This window comes from Mustela nigripes, chromosome X, assembly GCF_022355385.1.
Source record: "Mustela nigripes isolate SB6536 chromosome X, MUSNIG.SB6536, whole genome shotgun sequence".
Lineage (NCBI taxonomy): Eukaryota > Metazoa > Chordata > Mammalia > Carnivora > Mustelidae > Mustela > Mustela nigripes.
In genome coordinates, this window is record NC_081575.1 from 118,149,647 (window position 1) to 118,170,459 (window position 20,813).

Here is a 20,813-nt window from a genome sequence, read left to right on the forward strand (position 1 = left end):
CTGGGATCATGACCTGAGCTGAAGGCAGCTGCTTAACCAACTGAGCCACCCAGGCGTCCCCACTGGGCTGAATTCTTGAGCAGCCTCCGTCCAAACCCTGGAAGGGGGACTTGCTGTCACGGGGCTCTTGCAGATAAAGTGCACCTGCCACCACTTTGTGGAGAGTTGCTCAACTCAGGGACTCTCGGCCACTGTCAGCAACCACCTCCAGTCGCGCTCCCTTCACAGCACGAGGGGCAGGACGGGAAACCAGCCCGCCACGTTCCACGTCACAGAGGCTGCGGGCCACGGGGCGGTCAGGGTGCGGCTCCTCGCTCCCAGCCAGACCAGCAGCAACCCGCACAGGCAGAGGGAACAGGCACTGCAAACTGAGGTCCCAATGCAGCGGAGAATCCCCAGCACCGCACTGCCGTCCCGGAAGCGGGGACGCGACGCCACGCCATCCCTTTATGAAGTAAGGACTCTGTGAACTCAGCAGTGACTCCAGGGCCAAGGAGTCCACGCTGCGACACGTGGCACACGCTGCGTTGTCTCCTTCCCCAAAAGAACAACCTCCTGCTGGAGCTAGCGAGAAAGAGGGTCTTCTACGGCATTAAAATCTAATATTCCACATCCGTCTGCCTGGAGCGTAAAGGGGAAATGGCTGGTCTAATTACAGCCCCAAAACCAAAAGGGAGGGTGCCCCGTGCCCCATGCCCCACGCGGGCAGCCCACCACCTGGCTTTTCACCACCAGAAGCCTCTCCTTCTTTCCCAGGGCGCGGCCACCAGTCCCATCCACAAGGGCCATCATCAGAGTCAACGCGACCTTTAGTGGGTACTTAGAGCCCCGAGTCATGATTCCATCCCCGTCCGCCATCACTTATCTTTAAAAGGTTAACTCTGGTGCCTCCACGCAAACACCAGGACTGAGGACGAGGGTAGTGGGCTGTGCCAGGTCGATATCCTGCTTCTGACAGTTTCCTACGGTCACAGAAGACGCCACCGTTGGAGGAAGCAGGGTGATGACACACACAACGTCTCCCGGTTTTTCCAACATCTTATCAGTCTATGATTAACTAAAATAAACCACTTAAAATTAAAAAAAAATGATTGTTGAAAGCCTCACATCATCTCTGCTGCCGAGGCACCCTCTTGGTGCTCAGAGAAGTCAAAATAACCACCCAAGGGACATAAAGGAGCCCCATAAAGGTCCTCCTAGTCGATAAAAACTAATTGCAACAAACAAAGGCAGTGAACCAGAAAAACGTCTTCCTGTAACTCTGAAGAAAAAGGGTCTTGCACTGCGTTCAAATGTAATATTCTGCAAATACGAGAAACGGACAATGTGGGAATGAAATTAGGAAAACAGCACTCCCGAGACCACCCAAAAAGAAGACATCGCACGCTCTGAAAACTGGACCGCAGAGCAGGGCCGTCGCCCCCCACGCCATCCACGAGGTTCCGATAATCCGGAATCCCGCTCCAGCTCGCGGACCAACAAGGTCCTGTAGGAAGCCAAGCGGTCGTCCTTCAGCCCCCGGACGGACGTACAGAAGACGGCGGGGCCACACCCAGCGTCCCCAAGCACGGTTTCACAAATGAGTGATCATTAACAAGTCCTTTCAGGATAGGTCTTTGCGCGTCTCGCGGTTACGCACACCCCCATTCCATCCCCCACCCTTGCCGTCGATCCCATATGTATGAACTCCACGAGAAGAGCGGCTAGGTTGTGGCATCCTCCCTCGGGAACATGACCCATTTCAGAGACGACCAACATCAGACGAGGGTCTGATTCCGTAAACCGCGCCCAGAATCACTGCACACAAGACCAGATCTTTTAAGTTCTTTCTAACACGCTCTTACCAAGATGCCTCACGGCCCCCTCGGTGCGGGTGGTCAGCAACCCGCACCGTGTCCAACCACAGGCGTGTGCATTCCTGCTGGTCACCGCCAGAAGGCCTGGACCAAATGCCTTTCCAGGAATGAGCCTCGCAATGTGTCACCTGAAACAGAAAACGATCCCAGTGCTTCCAGACCTTCTCTCTACGAACAGCAGATAACAAAGCCCTTCCCTTCCAATTTTTTAAAATAGACTTCATCACCATTGGAAACCACTCATCCTTGATCAGTTGGGTATTTTTGATGAGACGAACCATATCTACTTGGTTTTAAGACCAACTTGAGAAGCTTTTTACTTCATACCCTGCTAAGTGACATGTTCGACCAAATGGTATCTAATATTCCCATCACTTCGGAAGGGGCTGTCATAAGCGCTCGTTGTCCGTCCTTAGAACATCTGTTCAGTAACGACATTTTAATATGGGACATCAGAGTTCAACACCCACAAAACCTGAAGGAAGAGGAGGGGGCTGCCCAGAAAGGACCTCGTGTTCTCAGACTACGTCCACCTTAAATACACACCAACAGCACTTCTCACAGACCCCATGGGTTTTGTAATACCTCAGTTCCCTTTCCACCATAAGGTGGAGGAAGGGGTCGTCCCACTGAACAAGAGTCATCAGGAGGCCCCAAAGCCACTGACTGGGGTCCCCTGGGGATCGAATCATGGTTCAGACGAGGCACGCCAGCATCTCCCACTCCTATACAACAACCGTGTCCCCTTCTTTCGAACAGCGTCGTCACACCTTACAAAGACTCTACTGAGCTATCCCATTAGTCGTGCCAATCCTGGACAACATTTGCTCAAAAACAGCAATAGGGTTCGGCTCCACCTCACGTGGGCGCAAAACAATTGCTTACACACAAAACTGCCGTCAAAGGTTTGGTTTCGGAGTCCTTGTGGGAAGAACCGTGCAAATGGGATTGTTGAAACTACATAAATGCAAATCTCGTATCTCCTTTCACGAAAGACTCCGCCATGCAAACCTCGCATCTCCGTCGCCAGTCCACGGGGGCTGTGCAGTCCACCGGGGCTTTGCTCTTCTCGGGCGCTGCCCTCTCCCACCCCACCCACGACGGAGCGAGGCCCCGGTTCTCTCCAACTAAGGAGCGTCTGTGTTCTGGAGCCGCCGGGCTGGTCCAAACTGCATCACACAGGCTTTCTACTCCACCCTGCCACCCGCCCCTCCCCGCCATACGCCCTTCCCATGCCTTCTGGAAGGTCTGTTATGACACCGGCAGCTCCAAGTCCCTCTCCAGAGGGCCGAAGAGACACGGTGTGAGATGCTGATGGCTTTTGGGCTGTGAAAATCTCACTCCGAGTATGAATACGTTTCTGTGTGGCTGCAAGGCATAGGGGATACATACGATGTGTCTCTTCGCCTCTGCTGATCTGCTACACTTTATCCGTAGCCCCAAAATCAAAACCCACGGTGCTTCACGGTCGCCCAAGGGCACTCACGAGCAGGGGAGAAGGTCCCCCTAGGGACCCGTGTGTCCATCTGAGGGTGAACAAGGCAAAGTTCAACCTTCTCGTCTCAACCCCGACGGTCAACAAGGGCGTAGTTAGTGCCCAAGTTTTTCACCTTTCGGCGCACAGTTCCCCCGCTTCTCTGCCTGTGTTCCGTCTCTCACGGTCTCTGTCAAATAAATAAAATGTTTAAGGAAAAAAAAAAAAGCTTCTAGAGAGTTCCAGTAGCATCAGAGAATGGAACTACCGTGACTAAGGAGCATCTCCCAGATCCACACGTGGCGTCAAGATAGAGCCGTCGGCGTCCTGTCCGTTCCACCTAAAACCAACCTCACACGTCTGTACTTTCCCACTGCACAGACCTCACTCTGCGAAACCCGGGGTGTCCCCTGCTCACCTTATCCCCTGGTCCCCATTCCTCCCTCCTCTGGCCTCTCCACACACGAGAGCTGGCTAAGCGAACCCAGCCGTAGCCCCCCATGGAGCTGAGACACGGTTCACAAGAACACCGAGGGCAGCTATGGAAGGAAAAAGCCAGAGCCAAAGAGAACAAAATGACAGAGCACGGGCACAGCGATGTCCCTCTGCGGGCTGATGTCTCTCGAGTCCATCTCTCACAGCAGGTGCCCACCCCTGAACACCCCCCCTTGCCCAGAGAACCATCATGACCTCAAATCTGAAAGGACCAAGCACATCAAGCAGGAAAGAATCCTCCTAAAATGTATCAAAGCCCACGTACATTGGCAAAAATTACCAAGATTCAATAAAGACTCTCAAGCTAAATGATTAAATACAAAAAAATTCACTATTTTTTGTTTGTTTGTTTTGCACTTCTTCCTTCTCTTAAAGTTGAAGACTCCCTGAGTGGACTCTCCAAGGACTTTTCAGGAGCCGGCGTCCATCAGCTGCCGACGTCGTCAGTGATCTACGGCGCTCGTTCCCAGAAGAACCAAGTCGTTGACAAAAGGAAGAAAGTCCCTCCTGTGTCATGTCTGCCACCGCGGGACAAGCTTCTGTGTGTTCCAACAGCAGGTGATGGGAAAAGGTAACCGCCTTCCTTACTTGTACAACATGCCTGATTTTTTATTTTCTCGGAGAGTCCAAAGCAAGTCTTCAATTCTGTCACATCTGCTCAGCCAGATCATCAAGAAGTGCTGTCAGACCTCGGTGTTAGCCCTACCAAGACGCAACTTGCTGGAACGCAGGCCCTTCTCGGCTCCTGCTCAAGGCAGTCCTGTCTGCACAAGTTCCAGTAAAGGTCATATTTACGGCGCTCTCCTGATCAGGTGACCAGAAGATCCTGAAGACGGCTTTCCAGCCACTGGGTTCCTCCATATGCAATGTTGACCATGAGCGGCAGAGCAATGACTTACAACGTCACGAATGCCAACGATGGGCCGTGACACTCTTGAGATCAATCATGTTGTGGCATCAGATGACCTCAGGGGCACGTGGCCCGAGCCCTCCCTTGGCAGGGATAATGTGACGATTCCTTTATCTTCTTGGGAATAATAGTGTCATACTGGTGCTGAACGACCACAGTAGGCCTAAAATGCAGTAATTCTGTTCCCACGTGGGGGCTCTTCCCAGGGAAACATTACACACTGGACAAGAAAACTTCTAGAATCCACAAGTACGTGGTTCTTCTTGGACTCAATGCAGTAAACCATGGACAAAGTCCGGGACTGACTCTCACGGCTCCCCTCACCCCGTCTCCACACGGGAGAGTCCACCTGGCTGCGGAAGCCACCTCCCAGCGTCCACGCTGCGCAGGCGGCCTCAAGGACGGAGCGCTGCGAGAACTCACAGCCGGCACGCGGACCGCGGGCATCTCACCAGGGGGAAAGGACAGGGCCATCAAAGGGACCTGGAGGTAGCTTATTGGATCCTATCGGTTCCTGATTCCTTCAAAACACAGGAAGCAAGGGGAAAATCCCATCTCCATAGAGCCCTGTGGAAGGAGAAACCCAGACACTGCCCCGTGGCCCCAATAAGCAGCAGGAAGGGGGTCAATGACCAGGGGAACCTGCGTCGATCACACACGGTCTGAATCGCGGGTCAGGAACCCAGACTACTGCCAGAATTTCACTGTTTGTCCTCGAAAGTGGATCTTCTAATGTATTCCCTGCACTCCCAACCGCTTTGTCATTGCGTTCCTTTCTTCCCGTCATATCCACGTGCACGCACACACACACACACACACCTGGACTCCCCATCCTCAGCGACACTGCACTCTCCCTGTCCCACAACGGGAAGCCTCTTCTGCTGGGCATGCGACAGGAAGCAACACCCAAGACGTCTTGATGCGGGCATGAAAACTGGAAAGATCAGGTCCGTTTCCCCCCAACACACCCGCCAGCCACACTCTTTCAGCACAAGTGAGGTTCCGGTGTCTCGAAGAGGGTCGGGCCTCTCGCAGTGCGGGTACCTTTCCCCAAAACCGACACAGCTTTTCTAACAGCTAAACTTCAACTTTCAAGAGGTCGACTCGTTTTAATGGAAATTTTGTTTTGTTTTAAAGATTTTATTGATTTCCTGACAGACAATGAGACAGAGAGATACATGAGCAGGGGAAGGGGGGAGCAGCAGACTCTCACCGAGCAAGGAGCCCGAGGCAGGACTCCATCCCAGGACCCCAGGATCATGACCTGAGCCGAAGGCAGACGCTTAACCCACTGAGCCTCCCAGGCGCCCCTGGAAATTTCAATTTAGGCAAGAGCACAGGTGGAAATGACCGGTATCAGATGCATAACAACATGTGACTCAGAATGTAGCCATTAAGGGGCCTTCTCATTTTTTAACGAAGCCGAGCCCCCTCCCGAGGCCGTTCACGTACTTCTGTTTTCATCTCCTGTCCTACTGCACGTGCAGGTCTAGGTCATCTGCCTGTCAGACACGGCGACCTGGTGCCCCAGCGGTCCAGGAGGAGAGGCCAGAGACCAGGCGACGAGAAGAGGTCAAACACGGGAGCATCGGACACTCACGGGATGGGGGGGTGGGAGGGAAAGCAGGAAAATGGTGAAGGGCGTCGGAAGGTGCAAACTCCCGGCCGTATGGCGCGCAGGCCGGGGACAGGACGCAAGCACGGCCACAACAGGCAGCAGCATCACGTGCTGTATCCAGACGCTGCTGATAGGATTCACCCCAGACACTCTCAACACCAGAAAAAAGAAACTTGTAACTGTGGGGTGATGCATGACCATCCTGCATCACGGTGAGCATTCCACAGTACGGACATAAATCATGACGTCGTGCGCCTGAAACACACACAACGCCATCAATTCTATTTCAGTCTGTAAAAAGAAGGGGCGCTGGGCGGCTCAGTGGGCTGAGATTCCAACTGCTGGTTTCAGCTCAGGTCCTGATCGCGGCGGTGTGAGGTCGAGCCCCGCGTCGAGCTCTAGACTCAGCTGGGAGTCTGCTGGATATCTGTCTCCCTCTCCCTCTGGCCCTCCTGCACTCTCTCAAAGAAATCTTTAAAAAATAAATTTTAAAAATAAAAATAAAAAACATCAACTACAGGATGGACCAACCATAACGGGCCCTGACCCTCTCTGTGGCACCCCCCACGAGCCAGGAAAGGCCTCTTCCCACACAGGGAATCAGTTAGAACAAAAGACCCACCTTCCCGACCACCGCACCGCTGATACACACCAACAGAACCACTCTGATCACGCCCGTAATGTGCTGGTACCCCAAGGGGCCATACCTAGTTGATCAGGTCACAGCAAATTCTACGTGATCCCAGCAGCCCGCACAACAAATCCTTCCCCAACTGGCTTTTCCAAAGAAAATACGTATTTGCGCTCGCTGTGCACAATGGAGGTGAGAAGCTGAGAAGCTTCAACTCGCGGCCTTACACTTTGGTTACCCTGCCAGCGACTCCCGATTTGTTTTCACACCTCCAACAGTTCAGGCACCAAAACAAAAGCAACGTGAGTGCAGGAGAAAGAATGAGGCGGTCAGCTTCTCAATGACACGCCGCCTCCCGTTAATGAGGTCCGAGTTTTCTTCCTGCCACACAGCGAGCAAAGACGCACATGCCAACCGTCGGCCCCTGCGGGCTGGAGACGGGATTTATAGCAAGGTATAAAAGGCCAGTCTGTGGAAACTTGATAAATGGCCCAGAACCGCAGAGTGTAACTTGCACCGCAATGTACCACTGGCAACTGACCAGTAATTATCATACGTCATTACTGTGCAGAACAAAAAAGACACCGAAGGCACCATATTTGCCGTCAAGAACTTGGCAGTCTTGCTGGTGAGGAAAAAGAAAATACGCAACAGAAAGAGTTGACAAAGGGCCACCAGGACAAAAAACAAACAAACAAAAATACTAAGCTCACGATGGAAATCTCCTAATAAAAAACAGATTTTTCAACACCAAATAAACAGTGCGATTATCAGCTGCGCAACAGTAAAGAATTAATACAACTTAAAGCATTCATCCAGTACGAAGCAAATGGTCCGATGTCACAGATATCACAGAGACCCAGAGGAGACCCAGGAGCCTTCATCTGCTTCTGCATGACCGTCAGTCAGAGCTCAAACACGGCACTTCTGCTCCTGGGGAGGTCTTTCTGTGGGAAGGATCCCCAGTTCCCCTTCCTGGTGGGGACAGTCCTGCAAGACAAGGTCCGCAACCTCCCCAGCACACAAGAATCACCTAGAAGGCACCCGTCTGTGCCCTGAACGCGGACCATCGGCCAAGGACACACGATGCCTGGCAGGGAGCGGCCTTGTTCATTACCACGTGGTGTGGCCCCATCGCTGGCCTCCACCCATGGGGTGCCAGGAGCACCCTCTCCCCTAGTCACTCTCCACAGCCCAGCATGCCTGCAGACACTGCCGGATGTTCCCTGGGGACCCAAAGGTGCCCCCCCCACCCCCGTCCAGGTAGCTCTAAGACAGACCCAAAGAATCATCACAACAATATGTCCTAGGGATTCAACGGCCAAAGTACAAGCTTGTCCGCAAGCTGCTCCCACAATCCGGTTCTTTTCCAAGATGAAAAACCACCCCTCCTCGTGCTCTAAGGGAAACCAAGGCTGCGCGAGTGGGCTGCAGGCAAGCAAACGGTTTCGTGCCACCCTGTGTGTTGAGAGACAAACAGGAAGTACGGAACAAACACGTGACCCTTGCAGGTTTCAGAGGAAAAAAACCGAGACAGAAACCAAGGGCATCGGCGAAGTGGGGAGAAGGAAGACCACACCCTAACCCGTGACACGTCTGGCACGGAAAAAGAGCCTTGTAGATGTGGTTAAATGGAGGACCGTGGGACACATGGGGAGGCGAGCCTCGATGATCCAGGTGGCCCAGGGTCATTGACGAGGAGAACCTGTCCACGCCTCGGCGAGAGGGGGATGTAACTGGAAAAACACAGAGACGCTGCTCTGCTCCGTGGCTCGGACGATGAAGACGCCACAGCCAGGGAACGCAGGTGGCCTCCAGAAGCCAGCAGGCCAAGGAAATGGACCTTCTCAAGGGCTTCTGGAAAAGCACGCGGGCCTGTCCACATCTTCATCCTCACACAGTGAGAGTCCTATCAGGCTACTCACACCTCTCCAACTGTTAAGAGGGTACGTTTGTATCCTTCGAGCCACCAAGCCAGTGTTTATGTGTCGCCACGGCAGCAAGAAACGACAACAGTCAGTTAAAAGCAGATCCACCAGAAAACACGCATGACCTTCCCCGGAGGCTCTCTGCTGGAGGGACGCGTAACCCGGACGCCGTGGCCCGTGGATGGCTTGAGAAAAACCAGCCTCCACAGTCCCCCGCTCGACGCCGGCATGGTAATGATCATCCAGCACAGAAAGTCTGCAAACTCAGGAAAGTCAACAGTCGACAATTCCATGAGGGTCTAAGTCAGGGCTGTGGCTTCGGGGAGGCCCTAGAAAGAAGCCCAAGTCCGGCCGGATGGAATCCCATGAGCTCAGAGCTGGAAGGAACCGCACGGCACACCCTTGGAGAATCTAAGCTTCCTATGCTTCATCCCAAGAAAGGACTTGTGAACCCCCACCCAGCAAGGCGGCCCAACGGAGAGGTCAGCAGGAGCCACGTTCGCCAACCACAACTGTCTGCTACGCTCGTCTTTACGGGACAAGAGGGAAGAACGCAAGACAAAGAGAAGGGAGAGGATTGCGGTTTAGGGCCGGCTGGGAGCTGGCGCGGGAAGCGACGGTGAAGCCTTCTCCACTTGGCGTGCAGTCAGAGATGGGGGCGTCTCTGGTTCAGTCAGCTCTCCCGTCCTCCCAGCGCGAGCTCACGCCCCCATCCCGCGCTACCCACAGTGTCCACGAAACGTGTACGGAGAGAGTGCACGGGAGGTGCCGCAGCCTAGAGGGACCTCGAGAACCTGAAGGGAAAGGTGCCGGACATCAAAGACCGCGGATCGCAGGATTCCACTTAAAGGGAGTGTCGGGAACACGGAAGCGCAGAGACAGAGATGCGAGGCAGCCAGAGGCTGGGGCTGAGACGGTGGGGATACGGGCAGTGACGGCGGACCGGGCCGGTGGTTTCTTTGGGGGAGATGAAGATGCAGTGGAGTCAGGCAGCGGCGCAGGGTCCCAACCTTGTCTATGCCAGGAAAGCCCTGACACGCACCCCCGACGGGAGTCAGCGCCACAGGATGCGAATTCCAGCTCCGTAAAGCTAGCGTGTGAAGTGGAAGAAGAAAAAGGAGAAGAAACTAAGACATGAGCTCAGGATGACGAGTCACAGAAAACTGTTTAAAAGCTGTGAGCATCGCAGTGAGATGAGCCTACTTAAGCAGTCTGGAATCCAGTCCACGGCGGGTCCTGGGTCAAGATGCTCAGACGGTGAACTAAGGTCAGCCGCCAAAGGTGTGAAGCCGGGACCCGAGACGACACAGGATGGACGGATTCAGGAGCAAAGACCTAGGCTCGGGGAGCAAGGACAGAAAGCTGCCGCCACAGAAAAAGACTCTGCAGGCACCTGAAGCTGCTTTCCAAAACAAAGCAAGAATCTCCCCCGACCACCACCATAAAAATTGTTTTACTCTAACACGAGCATCGGCTGTGGTAGTGAACACCTACTGATAACATCTAGCTGCTCCAAATTAGTGACTTCTGATGAGACTCCGGAATGGGAAATTAAAAATACAATACACACCAAAAATAAAATAGGGTTATTGGTTTGGGGCTTTCAGTGAGAAGGAGCGGGATGCGGAAGGACCAGATCTGGTTGCGCTGGGAGAGGAAACGCAGGTGAGGCTTGCTTCGCCCCAAGGTCCCAGGGGACAGCAGCACCGGGGGGCCTGGGCACAGTGCCTGGGTCCACGCCAGCCCCACGTGGACCGCGCCGTGTCCTCAGAAGCTAAGAAGGCATCCGTCACGTCCCCAAAGAGTCAGTAATGGCAGACCCTGCGGACAGACAAGGCTCTCATGGCTGGCATTGAGGAGACATGAGCACCCCGGCCCAGCAACCCTGAGTTTTTCTTCCTGTTAGTTACCTTGGATAGAAGGAGGTAAAAGCCAGGAGCCAAGAGGGAAACGCGGATACCAACAACCACCCAGAAATGGAAAGCATGATGATTAAAACCGCAAGTGCTATTACAGGACAGGAACAGTCCAATATCTGGAACAAAGAACAACCCAGGAAGAACCAAAGTTTCTGAGGACGACCCCTGAGGCAGCAGCTGGCAGGGTGTGCGTGGTCTAACTCCAGCAGCTGGGAACTTGCTAGAAAGGCAGTGTCTCGAGCCCCATCCCCACTGACCGCGTCACAGGGTGTGCGGGTGGGACCCGGCAATCCGTGTTTTCACGAGCTCTCCACCGGGTTCCACCACCCGGCGAAGTCTGAGAACCCCTTGTAGGGCGACAAAAATATTTACAGCAGCTTCATTCTCACAGGCCAAAGAAACGTCAGAGCCCCCAATGCCCAGCAGCTGGCGAATGGATAAGGAGAACGGTGGTGCGTCCACACCCCCGGAAGACTCCCACCGGACTACCAGAAGGCATGAATTCGTGATACAGGCCACAACACCGGAGAACCTCCCAGTCATTAGGCCGAGTGGAACACGTCAGGCAAAGTCACGGGTTCGTACCATGTGGTTTCACGGACATGAAGTTCTAGAAAACGCAAACAACCAGATGTAGTCACAGAAAGCTGACCCACGCGCCACCTGGGAGGCAGAGATCCCAGAAAGACGCTAAGAAACGGGGAAAGCCACAGACTTATTTGTTCCGACACCTGTCAGGAGACACACAGGGAAGATGACCCAGCGGTGGGTCTGTGAAACCAGCACCACGAGCGAGATAACGAAGAAACCAGATTAAAGGTGCCGCGTACGCAGGCCTCGTGGACTGCACTGCGGCTGCCTTGAACCCACCCGTAAGATGAAAGGGGCCGAGGCGGCCCAGGACGACAGGTCACCACCTGCACAGAAACGCGAGACTACGCGTTTGAGCGTGGACGGCCACACGTGCTCGGGGCGGCTCTTCCTGCCACTCTCACCAGTGCCTCCCGATCACTCTGGGAGACGAGGAGGCAGAAGCGGGAGTCCGCGGTGCCTGAATTCCTGGCAATCAGCATAGCACCATGTTTGGGGGCACAGGGAGCCTGAGCTCAAAACAGGCAAACAAACAAAAAACCCAGAAAAGGGATGTCAGGAGGAGATCCTGCACCCTGCAAGGCGCCAAGGACTGCGGGCTGGGGGCAGCGGGGAGGAAGAGGCTCCCCCGGGCACAGACCAGCGCGAAGGGGAAGCTGTGGCAGCCAGGTGCGAGCCAGAAGACACCGGTGTGCAGGATGGACGCCCAGGCAGGGGACTCCAGGGCACATGGGCCGAAGGCAACGAGAAGGGGAGGGCGCTGGCGCGGGGCGAGGGACGAGAGTCATGTCCGTGTCAGGGGAGCGACAGAAAGTCCTCGAGAAACCAGCAGAAACCATGAGGCCCACAGGCAGTCCAGAAATGCTTTCCATGACAGGGTGACTGCCAGAAGCAGCCCCTTCCCTTTGCGCAGGGAGACTGTTCAGAGCCCTTGGGCAGGGTCTCGATCTTGTCTCGGTTCTTAGGGAAACATAAAGGTGGAGTGTGAGTCCCAGATCCAAGCCAGAGGGTGGCTCCAGCTTCCTCCGTCCACACGGCGATGTCCGTCTTTGTGAACACTTCTCTGAAGGGACTGAACGTCATTTCCCTCGAAACTTAACTCCCAGACTCTCGTTCATCCTTTCCCTTAAGAAATTCCCCATTTCCCCGGAGTGCACGGAGACTGAAAGATGCCTCTGCCCCTTCCATAAGCCTCGGGTACCTTTACTCCTTCAAAGTCCCCAAGACTTTAGTGAGGACACGTCTGAAATCCCCCCAGAGTCAAAGCCACGGAGGCAGGCTTTCTAGGCCTCCACACTCTCAGCTCTTGGGCTGGGGAACTCTTACCGGTTCAGGGGGACAACCTTCGGCTTGTAGGACATATGAGAGCACATCCGGCCTCTCCCCACCGGGGCACCTCGTCCCCACTGGTAACCACCAAAAGGGTCTCCGGACACTGCCCAGCGTCCCCGAGAAGCCAAACTGTCCCTGGTGGAGGAAGACGGAGCTAAGGGACGTCCCGGGCCAAGCTCGCACTTCCCCCAGAGCCTCACAGTCAATGCCATGAAACCAACAAGAGGGTCCTGCGGGAAGGAAGATGATGTGGTTCCACCCTGTGGTCGTCGGCTGGGTTCACCGGGGACCGAGCCCATCACCGGAGAGGTCCCCTGTCCCACGGGCCCTTTCTGAGCCAATTACGTCCCACACGGCAGTACCTGAGAAGCTGCCAAAATTCCATGAGCACCCTGACCGTGCGGAAGAGGGAACGGAGGCAGGACGCCTATGATCTCGCTCCCTTCCGCTTCTCCCTCCTCCAGGGAAGGGCAGGGAAGCCCACTAAATCCGGCCTCAGCACCCACCACCCCGTGAGCTCCACCTCGCACAGAAGTACTTGTTCTGAGAAAAGGGAAATCTGCAGAGACAGAAAGGAGATTCACTGGCTGCCGGGGGCTGGGAGGCAGGAGCCAGGATTGACGGCAAATGGACACGAATGACCGTATTGAGGAATGAAAATCGATTATGACGATAGCTGCACGACTCCGTAAATTTACTAAAAATCATTGAGTCGTACGCTTAAAATGGGTGCTTTTTATGGTATGTAATTTATACCGCAATAAAGTGGTTTCAGAAAATCAACTTGATAAGTCAGATTTAGAGTTCCGTATTAAATTAAACCCCACCGCAAGCGGGCATCTGCGACAAATTCAAAGGCAAAGCAAACACCGGAGGCGACCCAAGCCAAACAGAGTAACCATAGCTCGTGGCAACCCACCTGAGTCTACAATGTGTCCAACTCAATCCCTTGAACTAAATAAGGCGGAACCCTGCCAACTGCCCAACCCAGTGGTGTGAACGGAGAAATTCCACGCCACCAGACGTCAGGGCCATCGGAAACCCACACCAAAAAACACACTTGTCCAAAGACAGAACATTCACTGGAAAAGCAAGCATGACAGGAAACAGACGAGGCTGAACATGGGCTCTGAGATAGCCAGTCTCCCCCAAACTTCCCCGAAGGCAAACATCAGGCCAAAAAAATGGGACCCCTCGCCTGTCCCTGCATTGCGCCAGGCACGGAACACAGAGGCCACGAAGAAAATCAAAATTCACAAAGGACAGCTTATTCTGTGTGCCATTTTATTGTCAAACAAGAACTGGGAAATAAAAACACACAGCCTCATTTCAAGTAACTTTCCGGAAAACATGTCCAGGATAATTAAAAAAAAAAAAAAAAAATTACAAAACGAAACTAGGAACTATTACACGAATGTTCACTGTACTGCCGGAGATAAAAATGAAATATTTCCATGAGCTAATCTTATTCTATATTTAGTTTGAGTATACGAATGTAATTAACCAAGGTTATAGAATTTTGCTAACATCAAATTTCTAATTACAAAGCTTCACATACAATGATTTGAACCACAATTGATTTTTTTTTTATTTCTGTGGAAAAATGAAGATAGCTAATTTTAAGAGCCCAATCTTCCTAAGCAAAAGGAACTGCCTCCTCTGATACAAATTATGTAAACGGTACTTCAACAAAGCTATAAAGTAATTTGTTTCCAGATTCTCTTTCAAAGATTAGCATACTCAAAAATTTCACGTTCAGATAGCTTCCAGCACTGGCCTTGTTTCACGGCACTCCTGCTTGAAACACCTACGTACGCCTCCCATTCTCAGAAATTATACACAGACATCTGCACGTTGACTACTCCCTAAGGGACGCATTTAGGGAATAGATTCGACTTTTGTGCGGGCTTCTAAGAAGTGTCTCCTTTTAGGGCTATTTTCCGAGACACATCGCTGGGTAATTTTGGCAGGCAAATAATCAAATGAATAATTATTAGTGTTTCACCCAAAAGCAAAAATAGAAGAGGATCCCGGTTCAGGACTGAAGTGATTCACAGGTGTCTGCCTGACCGAGTTGCAATATGAGGTCATGATCTGGACCCAGCCAGAGGCATTTGGCTGAAAGGACACGACCTGCTGTAACTTCTCTTCCTTCTTAAAGGGGCAGGGGAGGGGCAGATCAAGTGCATTCCCAGAAATGCAAATTCTAACTCATCCACTACTGAAACCCACACGTATTGATCTCTGGAAAGGAGAGACAAAGGTTCATGACACGACAATTAAAAAAAATATATTCTTCCTGTTTCTCCTCTTTACAGTAGCTGTCTTGTATTGCCATAAAGGAAACCAATTTTTCTTTTCAAGTAGGAGATAAATATTTCCATTCACCAACAGACAAATGAATGTCTGTTTACCTCCAGACGCGTTAATGACGTTTGGCACTAGGTGTCCTGTGGGCACCAGAAGGGAACGAGGATTGTTCACCTACAGGCCTCTGAATTCACTTGCAAATCTCTGGGCTTTGTTTTACGTACAAAGTTCCACTGCAAATTCAATACTCACAAAGGGAAAAATTGATGTGAACACTGAAAAAATGACAGAGAAAAACCGAAGCTAACCGATCAATCATTTCAAGTTAAACAAACAAACAGACTACCGTGGAAATCCTGGAAAGACCCGCAGCGGACACCGAGTCTCACGAAAACCAAACCTGGAGCCATTCTCAGCAGATGAGCTCAGACAAAAGACCTCCCATTTGTGGAGGTCAGTACCCATCCACACCTCCGCAGACCACAGTGTGGTCTGAATCATGGATTTCATTTTTCTATTTATTTGCTCTCTGGAATACCAGTAACAAATAGAGCACAGACTGAGTTTTCTCTTTATTCTATTTATTTAGCTCTAAGTGGGTTCCCCATCCAGGGTGGAACCCAGCGGGGGGCCTTTAAGCCCACCACCCGGAGACTGAGACCAACAGTGGGGCTTAACTGACCGAGCCCCCCAGACGTCCTGAGTAATCCTCTCTTAAAACAAAACAGAAAAACTCTACTGTGAAATCGTTTTGTTTTGTTTTTAATGTATTTAAAAGCATCCATGACCACTGAAACAGGTCTATGGAAAAAGACCCAACAAATGAACAGCCAGACTGAAGTAAGGCAAAGCCGTCCACACCCGTCCCATTCGCGCACCCTCTCCCACTGCTTGTCTTGTGAACTCTGAATCGCTTCCATCAGTCTGTTCCTCAGGAGCCCTGAGGGCAACCATCAATGAAAGCGGCTGATTTATGAACAGAATTAAGTGATTATGAAAACACTGCCGCGTCACGAAAGGCGTGACAAGCACAGCAGCGTTCCAAAACCTCATCACGCACCTGCAACACAGCGACTGGCCTCAGCTTCTGCACCGCCAGTACTTTTTCCGCTTTTCAAACTCACAATACCCAGTAGATCAGCACGCACAGACACACGCAGGCGCTGGCAGCTGAAGCCAGGGGAAAGGGGAGCACATCCCTGTCCCACGTGCATTCACAGATTTCAAAACTGCCCCCCTCTTCCTGCTACCTCCGGGGACCCATTCGGTGACGTCTGAACGTCTTTTTGTGAAGAAGTTTCGAGCCCGTGCCCCCAACCCAGGTCATTTATTTACTAACTAAACACAACCCTCGACAAACATTACAGGCATTTTTCACAAACCACAAAAACAGAATGAGACACAGAGTAGGCGGACAGTTTGCCTTTCTTCCCTCGCTCTAACAAACCTCGCTGTGCTCCTGCAAGAGGACACGGTATGGCCCTGGGAGACCAGTCTGGGAATTAAAACCTGACACCGGGCACTTCTGGTTCCCCCTGCCCAAGCCCAAAATGCGGAGTCTATCGGTTTAAAGGAAATGTACTGAGAAGGCCATGAAATTTATCCGAGAGTCCCATGAAATTTATAAGGCAACTCTAATTTCCAAGGGCCTCCTGCCTTGTTCTCATCTGGTCTACAATAATTTCTGCCATGCCCTGGACACGTTGAGATCATTAATTCTTATTTTCACCCACTTCTGAGCTGGGTATACCTAGTACATTGCTTCTTCTGGTGAGGCTTTTTAAAGCATTTCAGCATCCCTGGAAACGGTTGAAACCGGCAAAGGGTCACCCGTGCATTCTTAGAAATACAAATCTAATGCGATATCTTTTTCATAACCGAGTTAAAAGTTAAACCAAACCATGTCTCCCAGACTGATCTGCCAGGGCCAGGAAGTGGCAATCACTGCTCGCAAGCCGGTAATTGTGAATACTTGAATTTTACCAACCCAGGGCTGGGACTGAAGCGGGGTGGGACACTACGTGACTGACAAGGGCTGTGCTGGAAAGAGAACCTCCGGCAGGAACCCACGTTTAATCCGTTCCCCAAATGAACCAAATGGTAGAGACCTCAAATTTCAGCTCAGCTGTTTTTATCAAACACAACCTACAACCCCACAACCACCTGGAACTTTTATTAGTATCATCATCATCATCATTATTTTGCAGCCACACAGAACTTTACAGATGGCAGGCATTAGGTGTGTCTGCTGGTGCACCCGATTGACACGCGGTCGGTGACAGACCGCTGCTCTGCTCTCCCATTTCTCATCTTCAAACAGATGTCAGAACCACAAGGATAACTAGAACACAGAAGCTGACCTTGTCTGAATCGTTCTCCCAGTCAGGATGACTTACACGGTCTCACTGTATTAAAGCATTCGTTATTTCTACCTAAGAACAAAAACAGCACCACGGACAGGAAGCTTCCTTGGGTCGTCTCCTCCACCTGTTGGGATCTCCGAACTCAACATCGGCTCCCGTGCCAGGGCCCTGAGGCCTGATGAGGACGGGCAAGCAGGCTGATCCCAGGAAGGAATCACGCTCTGAGAAGGGAACAGTGCCCTCCCCAGTGCACTCCAACATGGGTGACGGCGGGGACCTCGTTCTCAGTGGACTTCAAAGTTTTCGGTTTCTTAGAAAGTGGGAAGGTCTGCATTCTGCTGGGGGCTGGTGACAAGCATTCCAGAAAGTGCACGGGCTCTGTGCCGGCTAGTTAGGGTCACAGGTTCTAGGTTCTGGGGAAGCAAGTGAAGAAAACTCTCCTTTTCTTTTAAGCCTCCAGGCAACATCCACCCAGGTAGGGGAAGTAAAAAAACAAAAACCAGAACGTCCGAGGAATTCAGAAAATGCTGTCCCAAGAGTAAACACTGGGACGTGTTTGCCTACCACGCAGGCTCTCTTGAGCCCGGGAAACTCCGGTACTCATAGAAATGATCATGAGGCCCTGAACACCCGGAAATACCTTCGGAATTGCTCGACTGTGAGTGTTTTGTGTTTGCGTTTAAGCACAACATGCAAGGAATCAATGGATCAAGTCACATATCGCATTATTGCCCTATCTAACAGTGGGTCAAGTGGCGGTCCACGCATGCGGTAAAAATAACCACCAGTTTCCCTAAATTTTTCACTGGCCAAAAAAGCCGACCCCACAATTAAGCAGCAACCCCTTTGGAAATGAAAATCCTCAAGTAAGAGAGCGGAAAAGCCTCGAGATTCGCTCACCTACCCTCTGACTCGGGCAGACGCACCCAGATTTTCAAGGACCGCACACAAGCTGGGGCCCACCCAGGGCAGCACCACGGTAGCAAAAAGCCAAAACACCAAGTCAATTCTTCTGGAAAAGATGCCATTTCCTAGGAGATCACAAAAAGTGAAATGATGGTCCCAAGTAAAATGCAGGCCAACAATTAGATGGAAACACAGACCCAGGAATTCACTTTTCCCTCCAACAAAGTAACGCAAACACAAGTGCATACCTTTCGTTGGTGGTATCGCCCCACCGGCAAGACTGTGATACCCGTACGTGTGGGTCCTGTTTTTGAAACCAAAGACAGGACTTCACAACCTGATACATCTCACGTTGTAAATGTCTCTCAGGGAGTAGCGCGGTAAGATTCGGGAAACATTTCTCTGCAAGTGCATCAGAAAACATCCCATTTCGACTCCTTCGGCAGCGAGAATCACCTGGCATAAAAAAGCCCTCTTTCGCAGCCCCAACAGGACACCTGACCTCCTATCTCCACGGCTCCTTACAAAGTCTATTAAGAAGAGCAAGGTTTTCTTCTTCCTTCCGACAACACCCACAGTGCAAACCCTGCTGTTCCGAGGCAAACACACAAGCTCAAGTGTGCAAGGGTCAAGTTCACGTGTCATCAGAGAGAAACACAGAGGAGGGTTCTGGGAGGGTGGAGGGGTTCCCCTAAAGGCATGTGAAGCTGAGCTGAAATGCAATTATGAGAACCTGGAGGGCAGAGCTGACGGGGGGGGGGGGGGGGGGGGGGGGGGGGGGGGGGGGGGGGGGGGGGACAGAGGGGGTGCCCATGGAGGAGGCCTTTGCGGTGATGGACTCGTTCTGTATCCCCATTTTGGTGCTGGTTACACAAATCTATGCGTGCGCACACTCATAAAAAACTGTACACTGGAAGAGATGACAGGGCATCTTCTCATACACTAATTCGGAAAATTATACCCATGCATGCATGTCTACAAACCGGCCCTGAAACTGAACTTGAGGGCGGTGGGGGGTGGGGAGATAAGGAAGGGAAGGCAGCAAGTTCGGGAGACCGTCCTGACCGTCATCACCGCACTTGCACACCCAAATCCCCAACCTCAGCGTGGAGGAAGGCACCAGCATGCGGGGCTCCGAGCTTAACAGCCCTCCCTCCTTCCGAGTCCCAGAAAGGAATTCTGTTTTCTTTCAATGAGAAAATGAATGACAGAGAAAGACATTGATCTGCCCAAAGATGCATCAGGGCACAGCAAGCTGCCCACAAAACCACCTTCCCCCACAGCCGCGTCATCTGCCCCAGGGCCACGAGGAGCCCAAGAAGGACCCCCTCACATGACCAAAAGTACGACCGAGCCGGCATGTGACACATCCATACAACAAAGAGGGGCAAGTCGGAGAACAGCTTTCCAGGTGCACTGGCATCTGCGGACTCTGAACTACTTGGGTTGAGGGGGAGGTCAGGCAACTCATAGCCGACCCCCCAACCCCTGTTGTCCTTGTTCTATTCCTTCCCCAAGCCCCTTCACGCCTGCTCTCTTTCCCGCTCTTCCTGCGAGATCAGAAACGTCCATTCTCCACCAGCGATGTGATGGGACTTGCGTCCTAACAGATTCCCGAAAAGCACGGGTGTCCCAGGAGAACACAGAACTCGGCACAGAGCTTTGGCTTGGCACCCACCTCCCCCCAGCCTCTGTCCCACACCCGGTCGTGTATATATAGTGTTGAATTCAGGGTTGGTTCCCTCCCCCCCCCCAACCCCCGCCCCGGGCAGCCCTGGCATTTGGCTCCAGATCATTCTTTGCAGTGGGGACTGTCCTTTGCAATGCAGGCTATCTGGCAGCATCCACAGACCCCCAGGATGCCAGGAGCACCACCGTTCCCCTCCCCCATGCTGGGACCCTGGACAATGTTTCTAGATATTTCCTTGAAGGTAGTGGGCAAAAACGCCCCCACTGAGAACGTTTAGCCGACCGCCAGATTCTGGAGTTTACTACTCCAAGCGCAACGACCATAAACCACCATCTCCCTTGTCCTCGACTCTGAAGACGTCCCCTTTCTTTGGAAGCCAAGCGCCAGCCCCATCTCCAGCTCCAGTGCCCCCTGCCACGGCACCCAGTTTCTCAGCAAGATTGAAACCTCTCCTCCAGCGTCTTCCCCTTCCATGTGCCCAATTTCACTGGCTTTCAGCTCACGTCTAGTCTTCAATCACGTGGCAGGTTGTCCACAAGGATTTCAGAGCCACACGGGAGCAAACGTCCTCGACTCTGAAGACGTCCCCTTTCTTTGGAAGCCAAGCGCCAGCCCCATCTCCAGCTCCAGTGCCCCCTGCCACGGCACCCAGTTTCTCAGCAAGATTGAAACCTCTCCTCCAGCGTCTTCCCCTTCCATGTGCCCAATTTCACTGGCTTTCAGCTCACGTCTAGTCTTCAATCACGTGGCAGGTTGTCCACAAGGATTTCAGAGCCACACGGGAGCAAAC

The 20,813-nt window shown here is 52.5% G+C and overlaps 1 protein-coding gene across 2 annotated transcripts in view; it reads right to left on the reverse strand.

The window, feature by feature from the left end:
- Positions 1-20,813, reverse strand: part of TBL1X (transducin beta like 1 X-linked) — a 202,025-nt gene that overhangs the window by 174,900 nt on the left and 6,312 nt on the right. The gene's annotated exons all lie outside the window — the stretch shown is intronic.